Here is a 14,955-nt window from a genome sequence, read left to right as displayed (position 1 = left end):
AAGAGCTGGGGGGGGACACCCCCGTACCCCGCGCTTTGCAGTAGGAAGGAGGGCTGGGAGGGAGGAGGCGGCAGCCAGCGCGGGCGGGGGAGAGGGTCGCTGCCCCGCCGCTGCCAGGGGAAGGAGCGGGCTGGGGCTTTGCAAAAAAGATATTTTGGGGTAAGGGGGGAGCGGGGGGGAGGAGGTCTCTGACGGTTGACTTATCTGTTAGAAAACGCGTCTGCAGGCGAGCTCACCAATCCGGGGCGGCCGAGGCTGCTGAGACCATCCCCTGGTGTCGGTTTTAATGGGGAACTTCACTGCTTTACAGAGCGGGGGTGGCTGGGGCGGTGGCGATGTGTATTTTTTAATATAAAGACCTACAGCTGCCCCCAGCTGCCCCCCAGCCCTCCCCGCCCCCTCCACTCCCAAGCAGTTCGCTCACACCTCTATTTCGAGCCTCCCCGTTTTTGGAGGCGGGGGCGGGGTATTCGGGAAAACCCTTTGTGGAGGTGAAGTGGGAGCCCGTGGCTGTGCCAGGGCATGAAAACTCATCCTTAAAAATAAAAAATAAAGAGGAGAAAGAGTCTTGCAGAGAGCTGATGTCCAGCCCTCCGCCACTGAACCCCGCGTTTGCAAGCCGGGCTCGAAGCCTTTGCCTCCTTGCAGCGCACCTTTCCTGCAGGCTGCACACAGCTGCCTGCAGAGGGGGGCAAATATTTAATATTAAATATTAAAGGCGAAAAGACCGTTGGATTTTTAGGGAAGGGAATACGAGCCGGCCTCCGGGCTGGGATTTCTTTCTGTAGCACTGGGCGCCATGGAGGGAAGAGCCGAGGGGTGACACGGAGCACCCCAAAGCCGAGGGACACCGGGACGCGCCCCCCAGCCCCTCCTCACCCTTCCCGGGGCCAAAACCGGAGCTGGGGTCGGGGCACTTCTGCAGAAAACCCGCACCCCGGGGGCTGCGGCGCTGCACACGCGTGGGCCTGCCCGGGCTGCGTGAAGGGGAGGGGGCAGGCGGCAGAGCAGCCCCCCCGGTGGTGTCCCCCGCGTTCCGACTTAGCCAACTTCTTTTTCCTTCCCCGTCGGGCAGGAATTCAAGTTCTTGGCCGGTGCAGGGGTGCGTACCCTCCGCCCGGGCCGGCAAAGCCGGGGCTGGGCTGGGGTCTCCCCAGTTTGGGGGTTGCCTGGGGGTATGTCCAGCACAGAGAAAGCCGCCTGTCCCGGGAGGACGGCTCCCGGCCCCCTTGCCTTCTCCTCAGCAAGGATTTATAAGCAGGATTAAATACCCGGCCGCATAGGACAGTTTAACAACCAGCGTGAATTAATTCTGATTCTGCCTTTAAGAAAAACGATGGTTTGTGGCACAGTCTTCTGCAGGGCTGTCATTGCAGAGAGGGCAGGACACAAAACCCCAGCAGCGCCGGCGAGCTGCCGGTGGCTGGGTGCACCGCTTCCAAACCATGGAGAAAAAAGGGAAATTTGGTTTTTCGGTAGAATATATTTATCCAATTGCTTCACTTGTAATACACTTTTCCTGCTGGAAATGAGCCTGCAGGGACGGGGTGTTGTTGGAAATGTATTAAAGCTTACAGCGACAGGAGATATTTTGCCGTTGCATCTGGTTCTATGTCCACAATATATTCTTAAAAATATAAAAATACTCCGATTTAAATAGCTAATAATAGGCAATAATGGAGGGGTGAATAAGGAGCGGGATTTTACAGGTTTTGAAAACCATTTTGGTATAACCCAAAACTTCATCTAGAAAAAAAAATTACCCCAAACCAAACCCAACCGAACCTCTGCTGTAAGACCACGGGGGGAGGAGGAGAGGGAGCACATTTCTGCGAGCTCTGAGCCCCTTCGCAGCCCCTCAAGCCCCGACCCTCCCCCCGCCGGGACTGTCCTGGGACAGGACCCGCTCCCGCACGTCGAGCCGCAGCCATGGGCTCTGAAATTGGGGTGGTTTTCCCCATTTCGCCTCCTTTCTGCCTCCCAGCTCCTATTCCAGCCAATTCCCCACTCGCTCTCACAACGGGCCTTTTTGCACAGAGTCCTTAATTAAATAAACCGTTTTCCTCCTAGGGGAGGGGTGGTGGTGGTGTCCCCTTCAGCCTCGCCCCCTCCTATTTCCCCAGGGACCAAAGTCCAAACCCTCTTTGCCCATCGATCCTGCGGTCCAAAGGGTCACCCGTGGGTGCTTCCAGCCAGGCGGGGGACAAAACAAGCGTGTGCCCGAGAGGGAACGGCTGTGATCGTCCCCCCCCCCCCAGCCCCGGGCCCGCTGCAGCCCCGGCCCCGCGCCCTGCACTTGCTCCCGACTCCCGATCACCGGGAGCCGTCTGGGAACTGGGGAGGGGGAACGGGAAGGATAAACGGGAGCAGGACTTTTAAAGAAGTCCAGGACTGATGATTCAGGGGGTCTCGGCTAAAAGGAGTGAGGATCTGCTTTTTTTCTTCTTCTTCTTCTTTTTTTTTTTTTCTTTTTTAGCAAAAATCTGTGTGTTGGAAAAGTGCGGAGGAGAAGGCAGCTGGGTCCCACGGGCTGCGCTTCTCGCAGGGAAGAGGGCAGGGGGCTGTGATCATCCCATGGGAAGGACCCTCGGCCCTCTCGGGAGGCTTTTTGCTGGGAGTGCTCGGAGAATGAGGAATGGACCTCGGCTGGAGAGCTGGAGAGGGCTCGGGGTATTATCAGCGCCCGGGAGAGCCGCCGGAGGGCATGGACTGAACCCGAGCCCTTGAGGCGGGTGAAACGGGGGCTTTGCTCCCTTTAACTCCGGGCCAAACCCTGGTAATCCCTCCTTGACTTGATTTTAGCCGGAGGCTCTGTCCGTTCCCCACCCTGACGGGCTTTACTAAATTTACTTCATTTTCGGGTTTTTAATGCTGAAGCCCCGCGGCGACGGTCGTGCGGGGCCTCGGGGCGGCGGGTGCCGAGGGCGAGGGACAGGCAGGGAATTTTGTTACGTGATGCAAATCGCAAGAGAAACAACCCCAAACCCCTGCCTCCCAAAGTCTGCTGCCGACAGATATTAACGTGCTTCAATGCCAGTGCTGGAGGCCACCGTCCCCGGTCCGAGCATCCCGGTCCGGTCCGGCTGAGCATGGGGCACCTCCGGCGACAGCCCTTCTGTCCCCGGTTCATAAAGAGACCTTCCTTGTAAAAGTCACTTTACATCTCCTGAGCCTGAAAACTACCAGGTAACAACTTTTTACGACCCGACTCCCAGGACGCGGCTTCATTTAATTCCTTAACTCTCCATCCCTTTCTCTCCTGGCTGTGTTTCCCAGCAAGAGACCCCTCCGGGTTTAGCATGAATTTAAACACTCAAACCTTGCAACGAGAGCTGATTCACGACCTGGCCTTAAACCGCAGGATTTTCAGACCATCTGGAGTTGAACTCTTGATTCCAGCCGGAGGGATTTTCGGCTTTTTAAAAGTCCTTGGGATCCCCATGATGGTGGGGGAGTCCCTCTGCCAGCATCAGCTCCAGTATCTGCAGGAAGGTGCTGAGGCTGGTTTGTCCCCAGGGTTTCCTGACCCCGGGACATCCCAAGGACCACTTTGCTCCCAGGTAGGCCCAGCCGTCCATGCAGAAAAATCCCAGCCCAGTCCCAGCCTGCAGCAGATGGAGAAGCTCCTCAGATGTGTTGCTTTGCTCTTCTTCCTTATTTTCCTGCTAAATACTTGTGCATTTTGAAGTCCGAAGCAGGAGCTTGGTGGGGAGAGAAGGAGGTGAAAGAAGGGGAAAGTAGCACTGGAAATTCAGCCAGGGAAAAAGCACAAGAGCAAATCCATGGCTTAACTCCCCTTGAAAACAGATGGATGTGAGCCCTCCTCTCCCTCCTGCACCCCTGGTCCTTGTCCGGGGACCTTTGCCTCTCAGGTTTATGGTTCTCCTCTGTGTAGTGTCAGCATTTCACGCCCTTGATGACACAGCCTCCCCTTCTCCAGTCCCTCTGAAGGTTTGGATCCCAAATAGAGAAAAAAAAAAAAAAAAAAAAAAAAAAAGACCTCTCCAGCTCTGTGATTGTTCCTAGTGCTTGGGAGGTGGTGTGGGTCTGCCCACTAGTCCGCCAGTTGTTCTTTAGACAAAGAAATAAAATAAAATTAAAAAGTCCCAAAATCAAGAGCAAAACGAGACTGTGGATTCCAGCAGCAGAGCTCAGTGTCTCTCAGCTCCGACAGAGCAAAGGCAAGTTGTGGCACCATCCTGAAACTATTTAGTTCACATTCATGGGAGATGGGGGCCTTTTAAGGTCTCTTCTCCCTTCCCCACCCCCAGAGCCACTAACCCTCATATATTATTTTTACTAATGTGGTGGGATTTTTTTTTTCTTTCTTGGAGGAGGAGGGATTTGTATAGCCACATCCAAGGAATTTGGAGAGAGAGAGAGAGAGAGAGAGAGAGATCCCCCTGTTGACTAGAGAGATGTTGTTCTTGGGATTAGAGATGTCTGACCTTGAAGGTCGCAGGTCACGGTCTTGAATAAGGAGCAGGAGTGTGAGGTTGGGATTGAAACTTGAGGTGTGTCTGCTGGAGATCACAGGGAAAAGTCTTCCAAACAAAGAGGAATGCCTCAATTGGGGCGAGAAAGAACAACTTCCTCAAGAATTATGGGCTCTTTCTGGATGGTTGCATACCTGCAGACCCCCCAAAGGATGTGCTGTAGCTGAGGGAGGGGAGAAAGGAGGGCAGAAAGGAGAGGCAGGATGGCTGGAGCCAGAAGGCCCCATTATTTATTGCTATTTGCATTCTGGGCAGGCCCAGAGCCCCCGATGCTGGCGGTTTTATGAAGATAGGTGGAAAACAATAGAAAGAGCATGCCACTATTGGGGAAACCTTGAGGTGCAGGGCAGGGAGCAAGGAGGCTGCCCAGAAGCATCTTTGCAGGAAGAGGAGGAAGGAAGAGATTGTCTCAAGTGCAGGAAAGTAACACAGAGGCACAGCAGGAGGTTGGATCTCAAATATGTGTCCAACACAACAGCTATGAAAGTCTCTGTGAGATCCCATGGAGCTCTGGGGAGTCAGTCACAACTGTGTGCCTCAGTTTCCCCCCAGCTATACCAATTAGAGCAGCAAAGAGCACTTCAAGCCTTGTTTCAGGGCAGCAATGGTAGAATAGCCTACAGAATTATTTCTCTGCTGGGATCTCCATTCAAACGAGGAAAGTAATATATTTAGTGGTCCAGAGACATCAGCCTCGTGTCCATGGACTCTACAGATGAAGGTTTGTGTGTGTCTGCTTCTGGGTACCAGTGCATGAGTTGTGCCCCTGCTCTCTCTGGGGGATGAGATTACATGGGTGGTGTGAGCAGAATCACAGCACAATCCTGCTGATGTCCCCTGCTGAAGGCCTGCACATCCCACCAAAACCAGCCAGCATCATGCACTGTGGGCCACAGAACCCTTTGGCTATTCAACACGGCATTAAAGGCCATGTTCACATGTACACAGGTCAGTCCCTTGGGTCAAGAGGAATGAAGAGCATCGGAAAGCGTTTGAAGAGCCAGGACTTTCAATATAACCTCAGCCCACCCCCCTGAAGCCCCAGTATTTGAAGACTCAGCTCCAGATCCTCTGATGATGTCAGTATGATCTAAATGACCTCAAGGATGAAAAGCCCTGACTCTATTTCAATATTAGTTGAAGCGAACAATGACGACCTCATCATACCAGCCATGACAACTACGCGTGGAAAGATCTGCAGTAAAACTCTACAGGCCAGGTCTTGCTGTGATGCTTAAGCCCATCCTTAAGGCCTTTTTCTGCTGTTTTTCAGGGCCGGTGGCTGGGAAGGGAAGGGAAGGGAAGGGAAGGGAAGGGAAGGGAAGGGAAGGGAAGGGAAGGGAAGGGAAGGGAAGGGAAGGGAAGGGAAGGGAAGGGAAGGGAAGGGAAGGGAAGGGAAGGGAAGGGAAGGGAAGGGAAGGGAAGGGAAATGAGAGGGTCGGGGTGAGAGCAGCCCCCTACCCCAGAAGCGGCCCCGAGAGACGCTAGAGGGAGCCCCGGGCTCAATTAATTAACGAGCAAGAATTAACCGACTGGGAAAAACATTGAAGCTAGGAGAGAAAGGAAGAATTAATTCACCTGTGCCATTACTGGCATTTCAAGCTGCATTTATGCACATATATATATATATATATATATATTTAAACCCTACTTGTGTAGCAGCAGGGTATCACTAACCCAAAATGCAGCAAAGGGCTTTGTGCATTTGTGATGTGATTCGGGGCAATTTGGGCTCTAATTGATTTAAACCGTTGTCAGACCCACTTTCTCCCCTGCCTAGGTATTTATCCTTCACTTTGAAGCATTTGAGGGAAAGCAGAAGGCATCAATTTGTCTCCAAAATGCCTTTTTTATATCAATATTGATTTTTGAAGTGCCTCTGGAGGAAGGGGAACTGTGTGGAATGAATGTTCAGGAGTTCAACCCTTCCCAGCCCGGCCCGGCCGCCAGCTCCCACCCTGGGATGCTGGAACAGAGTTGCTCTAGGGAAACCCCCAGGCCTGCCGAACACAGTGGGACCACAGCCAAGAGGCCATGGCGAAGGTCACAAGGGCTGGGGCTACCCTTGTGTAGAGTCTGAGTGGCTGCAGCAGGATCCCCTCATTTTAGGGTGCTTGTAAGGGTGCTGCCTGCATGCAGAAGGGTCTGCAGAGCCACCCTGAGACCCAGCCTCATTTTCCCCCTCACTTTCCTCCCTCTGCAGCCTTTCCTGCAGGGTGCAGAGCTCTGCTGCAGGTCCAAAGGTTCCTGAAGGCAATGAGGGGTTTTGAGGGGTCATAGTAAACTTAAGCAGAGCTCCTGTGGAGGGGGAAGGGGGATAGCAGCCCCAAAGCAGGTCCCCGTGGCATGGTGGAAGGGCTGGAGCTGTGTGGTGGATGAGCTCAGGCTTGACTGTGAGCAAAACCGAACCCAAAGGAACCTCAGCAGAAATGAGGTCATAAAAGCTGCTGTTGGGAGTATTTATTATCATTTTAATCTTATTAGCATCCCATTCAGTAGCTCTTTGGAGAATAAAACACTGGTATTGTGTATTTATCTTGACAGAAACCAACCAACCTTAATAAAAATGAATCACTGGATAAAGAAAAAAGGGGAATCAAACCTTTCTGAAGTTTTTTATATTGTTTTTTTAATTAACTACTCTAATATTGCCTAAGTCTGTGGGAGAGGGGAAACAAGAAAGTAGAGGGACTATGTAAAGGTTTTACTGTATCCCATGTCCTAGGTGTAAATAATGCTCCTGTTAATTTAAAACCAAGACTGCCTGTCTTTATGACTTCACTGCACTCCCATTAGCTCTATCTTTATACAGTGTCGTGGGTGCAAATGGATTGGGTTGAAAACTTCCCCCAGAGCCACTTTAAAGTGACTTCTAATCTTTCCCTTTAGTGGTGTTAATTCAACTTCACAACTTCACAAGAGTGTTTGAAGCACCATTAGGCAGAGAAATGGACCTTCTCTCCTGCTGGTGCCCTTATCCAAATAGCAACGTTACAAGAAAAAAAAAGATCTGTTTCATATCAGGCCAAGTCTCTGGGGCTCCAGAGAGCAGCTGAAGGAGATGTGGCCTTCCTTTTTATGAGACTTAAATACATAAAGGATTTATGCTTTGCATTTCTGTATCACTGCCCCGTGGAGGTCTCCAAGCACCTTGGAAACCTCCTGCCTCATAGCATGAAGGATGAGTGGCAGCAGCTGGTGGAAATGGGGATGGAGAAAGAGCTGGGGACACAGCCAGGGAAAGAAAAGAGCCCACAGAACCCGGGTTGGCTGCATGGTGGCATGCTGCTGAGTGGGTTTTTTACAGCAGGACAATGAGGAAGAGCAGAAAGTGAGGTGCTGGAAAGCCCCACAGGTTTTGTGGCTGGCCACAGCCAGGTCTGTGTGCCTGTCGAGACCCAGCAGCATCGGTGGTGCTGGCTGGAACAAGGTCTGTCACACACACCAGCCCAGGGCCCCATCCAGCCCCACTTCCAGCACCAACCCCGGCTTCCAGTGCAGCCCAGGAGCAAATACACAGGGACAAAGGGGCATGCACAGGGTGCACCTTCGCTGAGGATCATGTCCCAGCCTCTGACACACAGCAGGGTAAGAAACTTTCTGACCTGGTGACTCTGCCTGGACCATCATGATTGGCAGCCAAAGCTGGATGCATCCCTCAGTAATCTGTTGTATCCCTTTTTGACTCTCATTTACAACTTTGGCTTCGACATCCTCCAGTAGCAGTGATTTCCACAGTATTTGGTGGGAAACAACCTGTCCATGCTCTGAAACAGAGAATAAACATTCCCTTGGACCTTTCCCTTCACTTTCCAGGCTGGGACAGACCTCTGTTATCCTCCTTCTCAACCATCCCTGTTCCTGGCAGCTTAGTCAGCGATGGATGGTGTAGTTACCCCAAGTTTTGATGGAGAAAATCTACTGCAAGACGTAGGATTGTCAAATTGTCCCTGGGGTCTGGCAGGTGCAGGGATTGCAGCCCGAAAGGAAGGACTGCAAGGTCGTGGGATGCGACTTTCTCCTGTCCTCCAGGAGAGGGCAATCCCTGGCTGGAGCTGAACTGAGAAACGCGGCTTAAGAAGAGATGCTTTGGAGGATTTTCCTCTTTCGCTGCTCCATCCAAGCAAAAGCTCAAATTACCGTGAGGAGGAAGGCTGTAAAATGGAAAACACAGATGGGGGAACTTGGGGGAAGAGTGGGTTTGGGGTGGCCGGTGTTCCTTTACATAGTGGCGTTCATTAATAGAGTCTGGCTCTATGAAAAGGAAAAAGCAGAGTCAGAAATAAACTGCAGTTTCTTTTGAATCAGTCAGAACTTTATGCTGAGTGATCCAACTATAACCTTATCTCGCCATCTATTTGTGTTAGGCTTGTTTTGAACTTATCTTCTTTAATCTTCCTTCTTTTTTAAAACCCAGACAGAGGATGCAGGTGTATGTTGGGTAAAACAAGCAGATCTGCATGTAATCTCTCTCTCAGCCTCCTCCAAATACTTGTTTTCCACCACACACACTGTTTTATTTATGTAGTGCACTCTCACACCAGCAAACACACTCTTCACCTGCCCTGTGGAGACAGACTGGTGAGCAAGACCCTGGCAAATACTTATTCCAAGTTTTATTCTATACTATTGGGTAATGGATCAAATAGATCAGCCTCTTCTCTGTCTCAGTTTCCCCATCTGCAAAACAAGCATCACAAAACCGGTAACATTTTGCAAGATGTTACATTGCAGAAGCCATGAATTAAACATAATTTTCTTCAGATGTCCCCTTTCCTAAGAGGGCAGTGAAGATCCAAGCCAGTATTTCAGATAAGTTTTACTATGCATGTAAGAGGTGTCCCACACATTTCAGTGAAGCTACTTTTGAGCATGTCCTTAACTTTGCACTTGAAGGCATCCAGGAGCTGCAGGAGGGGAAGGTGGGGAAAGGGGTCAAAATGCTTCTGAATAAAGGCACAACCTGCGTGGGGAGGGCTGCTCAACACCTTGGTGATCTCCCAGCTACGTCCAGGGACAATGTTTAAAAAACCTGATGTACAACCATTGGAAGCAAAGTGGGCATCCCACAGGGCCACTTCATCCTGGTGAGGGTGTGAAGCTCAGAGAAAGAATATCTGGAAAATAAATGAACAAAACCTTGTTAAAATAGTCCTTGGACCATCCTGTCTCTTACTAACTGTTAACTACAGAAAGGAAGCAGAATGGAATAGGAACACTCAAGCCTGGGAGAACTGGAATGCAGAGCTTTTTGGCACAAGCTGAGCAGAAGTTTCCAGAAGAAACAACGTGAGTGAGAGGATTATTACGAAAGGCCAGAGTGTCAAATCTGTGCTGGGAGTTGAAAGGAGCCCATAAAATCCACTCACCAGAAATGGAGCCAGAGCAAGGTCTGGAGTTAACTCCTTAAAGTCTACAAAACAGTGATAACCATCAGGAGGGACTTTCTGTGAGGTGCAGAGTCTGGGCAAAGTCCCATCTTAGCCATCACCCAGAGAGCTATAAAGAGGAAAGAGGTAGATCAAGCAAGCTGATGAGTGTTTTATGCAATGCAATAAATCCAATGTTCAGAGCAGCTCTCTAATTCAAACTTCTCTTTCAATTTTCTTTTGAAAGAAACAATTCTTTCAAAAATAAAAGAGAATCATAACAATATAATCCAGTAATATTATAACAATATAATCCATGTGCACCTAATTTTGCCACTGTTATTAATAAAAAGAACTGTGGTAGCTACGTGAGGCCAAACTCTACTGGGGACTTGCAAAAGGATTGCAAAGTAGGAAAAAAAGAAATTCCAATGACTTTTAATTTTTCCCCCAGTTCAAACCCTTTGCAAACACTGAGTGGTGAATCTCTGCAAGTAACACAGCAATCTCTCCTTTTCTGTCTAAGTGCAATGAGTCCTTGCAGATCTTTGGATACTTACTAGTCTAAAGAAGTAAAGTCTAAAGACAAATTTCAGAGCATTGCCCAAATAATATGCAGAAAAGGAGGCAAGACTAAAGTGTATCATGTTCTTTGATTTCATGGTGGACAGGACAAGAAATGATGGGTTTAGATTGCAGCCAAGAAGACTGGTATTACACATTTTCAAAGATTTTGTATTTGTGAGGAGCAGAAAGGATGGATTTAGAGTCTGAAGGTGGTGGGAGATCTCTGACGCTGGGTGGATACATGTCACTGATAACACGGTAAAACCATCTGAGCTCATGGGGCAAGCTGAGCCTGGGACTCCAATCTTACGCAGAGGGTAACGAGACTCATTCTTACCACTCTCACCTCCTGTTTTCCTTGCAGAACATCTTTATTGGCCTCTGATCCGATAAGCCAGGAGCAGCTGATTAGTAGATTACAGACCAGCCCTGGCCTGTCCCCACTTCCCCTCCTGCTTCTGGCCTTTGGATCCCAGGTCTGCTCTCCAAAAGTACAAGATGAAACCTGTCTGGAGGAAGCAGGAGGCAGCACTTGGCTGCACGACTCCTGCCATCTGTGCACAGTTTTGGCTCATCTGCACAGATCAGGGAAAATGAGAGATGAAGCAGGGTCCAGAGAATCATGAAACACTGATCTGTGAGTTGCTAGCAATTCAGCTCTGTTTGGATCACTGGTGTTCAGAGACATTTTGGGAGCAAGAAGAAAGCATGCAGCCAACATTTTTGAAGGATTCTGGGCACTCCCCTCAAATGGCAGGTGCTCAGCCAGAAAAAATGACTCCAGTTTAACACACACCAGAACAAATATGATGTCTCCAACTCAGAGGGGCAGAGCTTAAAGGAACAATCAAACCGAGATGCTTTGAAAAGACAGAAACAAGTGTAATACGGAAGCAAAGGCAAACTAATGAAAGTCAGAATGAATTTATGAGGCACCTTAATGAAACACGTGGACACACAGAAGATGAATCCATGATGTTTAAGCTTTTAAGTCTGCAGATAGTATGGAAATCACATGATTGGAAAGGTAATAAATTTCCTAGCAAATGGACAAGATCATATTTGCACAGAGAAAACCTTTGCCCAAAGCAAGTGTGTGTGGTTAGTGAAAGCTTCAATTAGGCTATTTAATGCCAGTTGCACAACTGTCTTGTTCAAAGACTTGTACTATGTTCTGTCAAAGGTTGCACCCCTTACAGGGTAACATTTATGGATTAAAGTCGAGCAGCTTTGCTCTGCCCAACAGATGGGTCTTGTTGCTTTGAGGAAAAAGATCACAAGGAAAATGATAGACAAATCATGTCCAACTCCATACTCATAGTGACAGAACATATATAATAAATGTTACTTTTTACTTAATTACCCAGAAAACGCTCAGACAATACAGGGGCTGCAAGCGGGACATGGAACAGCTGCGCGATGATCAGAAGCCGTCAGCGTTTATTAGCCGTCCTGCAGCAGCCCCCCTGCCCAGCTGCGGAGCAGAACCCCACCGCAGTGCTAGGCAGGCACGAAGTGAGACCCCCCCGGGGCCAGCAGGACTGGCAGCCCGGGGACCCCTCCCCAGCAGGCAGCGGGCTGGGCTGCCACAGCCCCCTGCCCTCGGGGCCGCCCTTGAACCCGGGGCCGGCAGCACCGCGGAGAGCTCCGCGCCCCCGACGGGGCGGCCCGGGGGCTTCGGGGGACACATGGGCTTCCATGTATGTACACACACCTACACGTTGGGTGTCTATATGGAGGCATCGTTCCCTCTGGGCGTTGACATCCACAGGTTCCCTGGACAGGGTTCGGCGCGGCCGCTCCACCACAGAGCTCCTGCCGCCCCGTCAAGCAGGGCTTGGATTCTACCTTTCTCACGAGCTTTGGGGCTTCTCCTTTCCCAAGTCAGTCCTCTGAAAGGAGCCCACCGGCTGGGTCCGACCCCCCTCTCTGCGACAGGCAGAGGACGTTAACGATGGGTATGATCAGCAAGAGCTCTACTGGTTGCGCATCCTCATCGGTCTACAGCTGGGAAGGGTCCTCCCAGGTCTGTGTATGGCCACGCTCTCCTGAAGGAACACAGAGGTTAAGGAAACCTAGTTAGTCGGGCTGGTATTTTGCTTTTCTTCCCTGCATTTATTTATTTGTAGCTGTGCATGCAGATGCACCAAGTCACTGTGCAACAAGTCAGAAACATCACTGATTTAAATTCCAGGAGTAAAGTAACCCCGCCTGGCTGAATTACAACAGTCAAGTAAACCAAATAATAACAAAAATTATTCAAACGCCTTCAGCGGTATTTAACACAGAGGGACAGAAAAAATAACTTCTTGCAGCAGAGGGGAAAAAATTTTGGAATACAGCAGTAACATAAAGTACAATAAAGGTAGCAGAGTGCTGCCAGGTATTTGTGCTTTCTACAAGCTGATCAGGTGCTTTGCAAATGGGCAGGACGAGGGAACTGGAACTTGGGCAGCCCCTGTGCGCGGCCCGGGCGGCTCCGCTCCCCTGCGCTGTCTTTAAAATACATTTTCTTGCAGCCAAGACCTGAAAAACGGCGAGTGTCTTTGTTTGCCAGCCCAAGAGATGCGCAAGGAAAATTACCAAAGAAACGGTGGTTTTGTGCAGGGAAGACAGGGCGCTTTTTTGTTTTGTTTGGTTTGTCGTGGCTATAATCACAACTTTCTGCAAAACAGAAAGCGAGGATGGTGCGAGGTGGCAGCAGGAGCGGTTACAGGGCAAAGGGAATCCGGATCCTCCCCACCTTTCCCTCACCAGCGGCGACAGCGACCTTCTTTTCCCTTTACTTGGGAAACCTGGGGCTGCAGGACCTTTCTTATCTTCAGTTACAACTTTCTATTATCATTAAACTTCGCGTATCCGATTCACTTTCCTCTTCTTCAGTCAGGCAGCGAGCAAAGAAAAGCCTTATGCAGACAGAGAAACCGGTATGGATAATTTAATTGACATATAACCGCAAACAGAAATATAAATTTGTAGCCTAAAAACTCGGTGTCCAGATGTAGGGAGAGTTTATTTCTGATTCTGGAAGAGTAACGGTGATTGTGGGTGTAAGTAAGTGCAATATTTTGTACAGCCTAAATGGTTAATACTAGCACGAATATTTTTTACAGAAATATTTTCAAGGTTGAAACTTGCATTTTGTAAAATCGTTACCCCAGGAGAATGCTATTATGTTCAAAATGCTGCCTCGTTATTTGCTATGTGTGTAGGGAAAAAAAATACCAAAATAAAACGAAAATAAACAAACAAAAAAGAGGCTTTTACAGAACATTTGCAAACGTGCGGTGGCGATGGGGCCGCAGGACGCGGGGAGCCGGGCTGGCGCGCGTAGCCCTGGGACACGGGTTTTAAGGATTTGCGGCAAAACCGCACTTGTAGCTTTGGTTTACGGGTTTTGGGGATGGGGGTTATGTATGTAGAGTTGCCGTTGTCCAAAATAAATGAAAATCGGCATAATCTGAGAGTTTCGCTGTTAGACTAAATTTGATGTTTTTTGGGTTTGGTTTTTTTTTGGTTTGTTTGTGGGTTTGGGGTTTTTGGTGGGGTTTTTTTCGGTTGTTTTGTTTTTGTTTTTGTTTTTTTCCCCGCTGCATTGATTAGTTTATTCAAAAAGAAAATGAAATTGGGTAGTTTCTGTGCTTCTAAACGTCAACACCAGCAACTGCCCGGGTTGTTTGGGCGGTGGGAGAAGGCTGGTTCGCACCCCACGTTTGCTGGGTGCACTCCACCCCCACGCTGCGGGATCCCCGCTAAACCCTTGTCCTGGGGGCAGGAGCCATGCCCGCCGCCCCGCTCGGCCCCGGCCCCGTCGGGGCTGCACCGGAGCCCCTTCCCCGCCCCCCCCCCCCAGCCGGGGGACCCCCTCAGCCCCTTCCCGGCAGCTCTTTCTTCCCCCAGGCTATTTTACCCGCAGCCAATAGGTGCGGAGCCCCGACGGGGCCCCCGCTGCCTCCCTGCCCGTCGGTGCAGGGATGTGGCTTTGCCATCGGAACCCTCGGCCAGGGGAAGGAGACCTGGAGGCGGGATTTGCCGGGATTACCCGGGATATCAATCTCGGCCCAGAGCTTCTGGGGGAATCCGGGGCTCCCAGCGGCAAACCGGGCTGCACCCACCACCCTCGGGGGCAGGGCCTGGCATTATTTCATTTATTAATCAATCATCCCCAACCCCTTTCCCTCTCTCCCTGGCTCCTTTCACAGGAAATGTCCCCCCGTTTTTTCCGTTCCACGTTTTCCCTGCGCGGCTGCGGAGCCGAGGTTGGGGCGAGGGGGGGAGTGGGTGAGGGCGGTGAGGATTTACGATCCGGCCCGTTGGAAACTGAAGCATCGGGATTTACTGTAAAACGTATCGGCGGCCTTTCCCGGAGGGGACTTGAGGCGAGAAAGTCTGAGAATGTCACTTAGCCAGAGTTTGTCGCCAAGAAAACGTGCTCTTGTTCGGGCGGCGATAAATTTCCCTCTGGCACGGAGCAAATTGAACCGCGGCGGAGGGGGGGGGGGAAAGGCCGAGGAGGGTTCACT

This window comes from Falco punctatus, assembly GCF_963210335.1.
Source record: "Falco punctatus genome assembly, chromosome: 19".
Classification (NCBI taxonomy): domain Eukaryota; kingdom Metazoa; phylum Chordata; class Aves; order Falconiformes; family Falconidae; genus Falco; species Falco punctatus.
The sequence above is the reverse complement of the archived record's forward strand: the minus strand, read 5'-3'. Positions refer to the sequence as shown.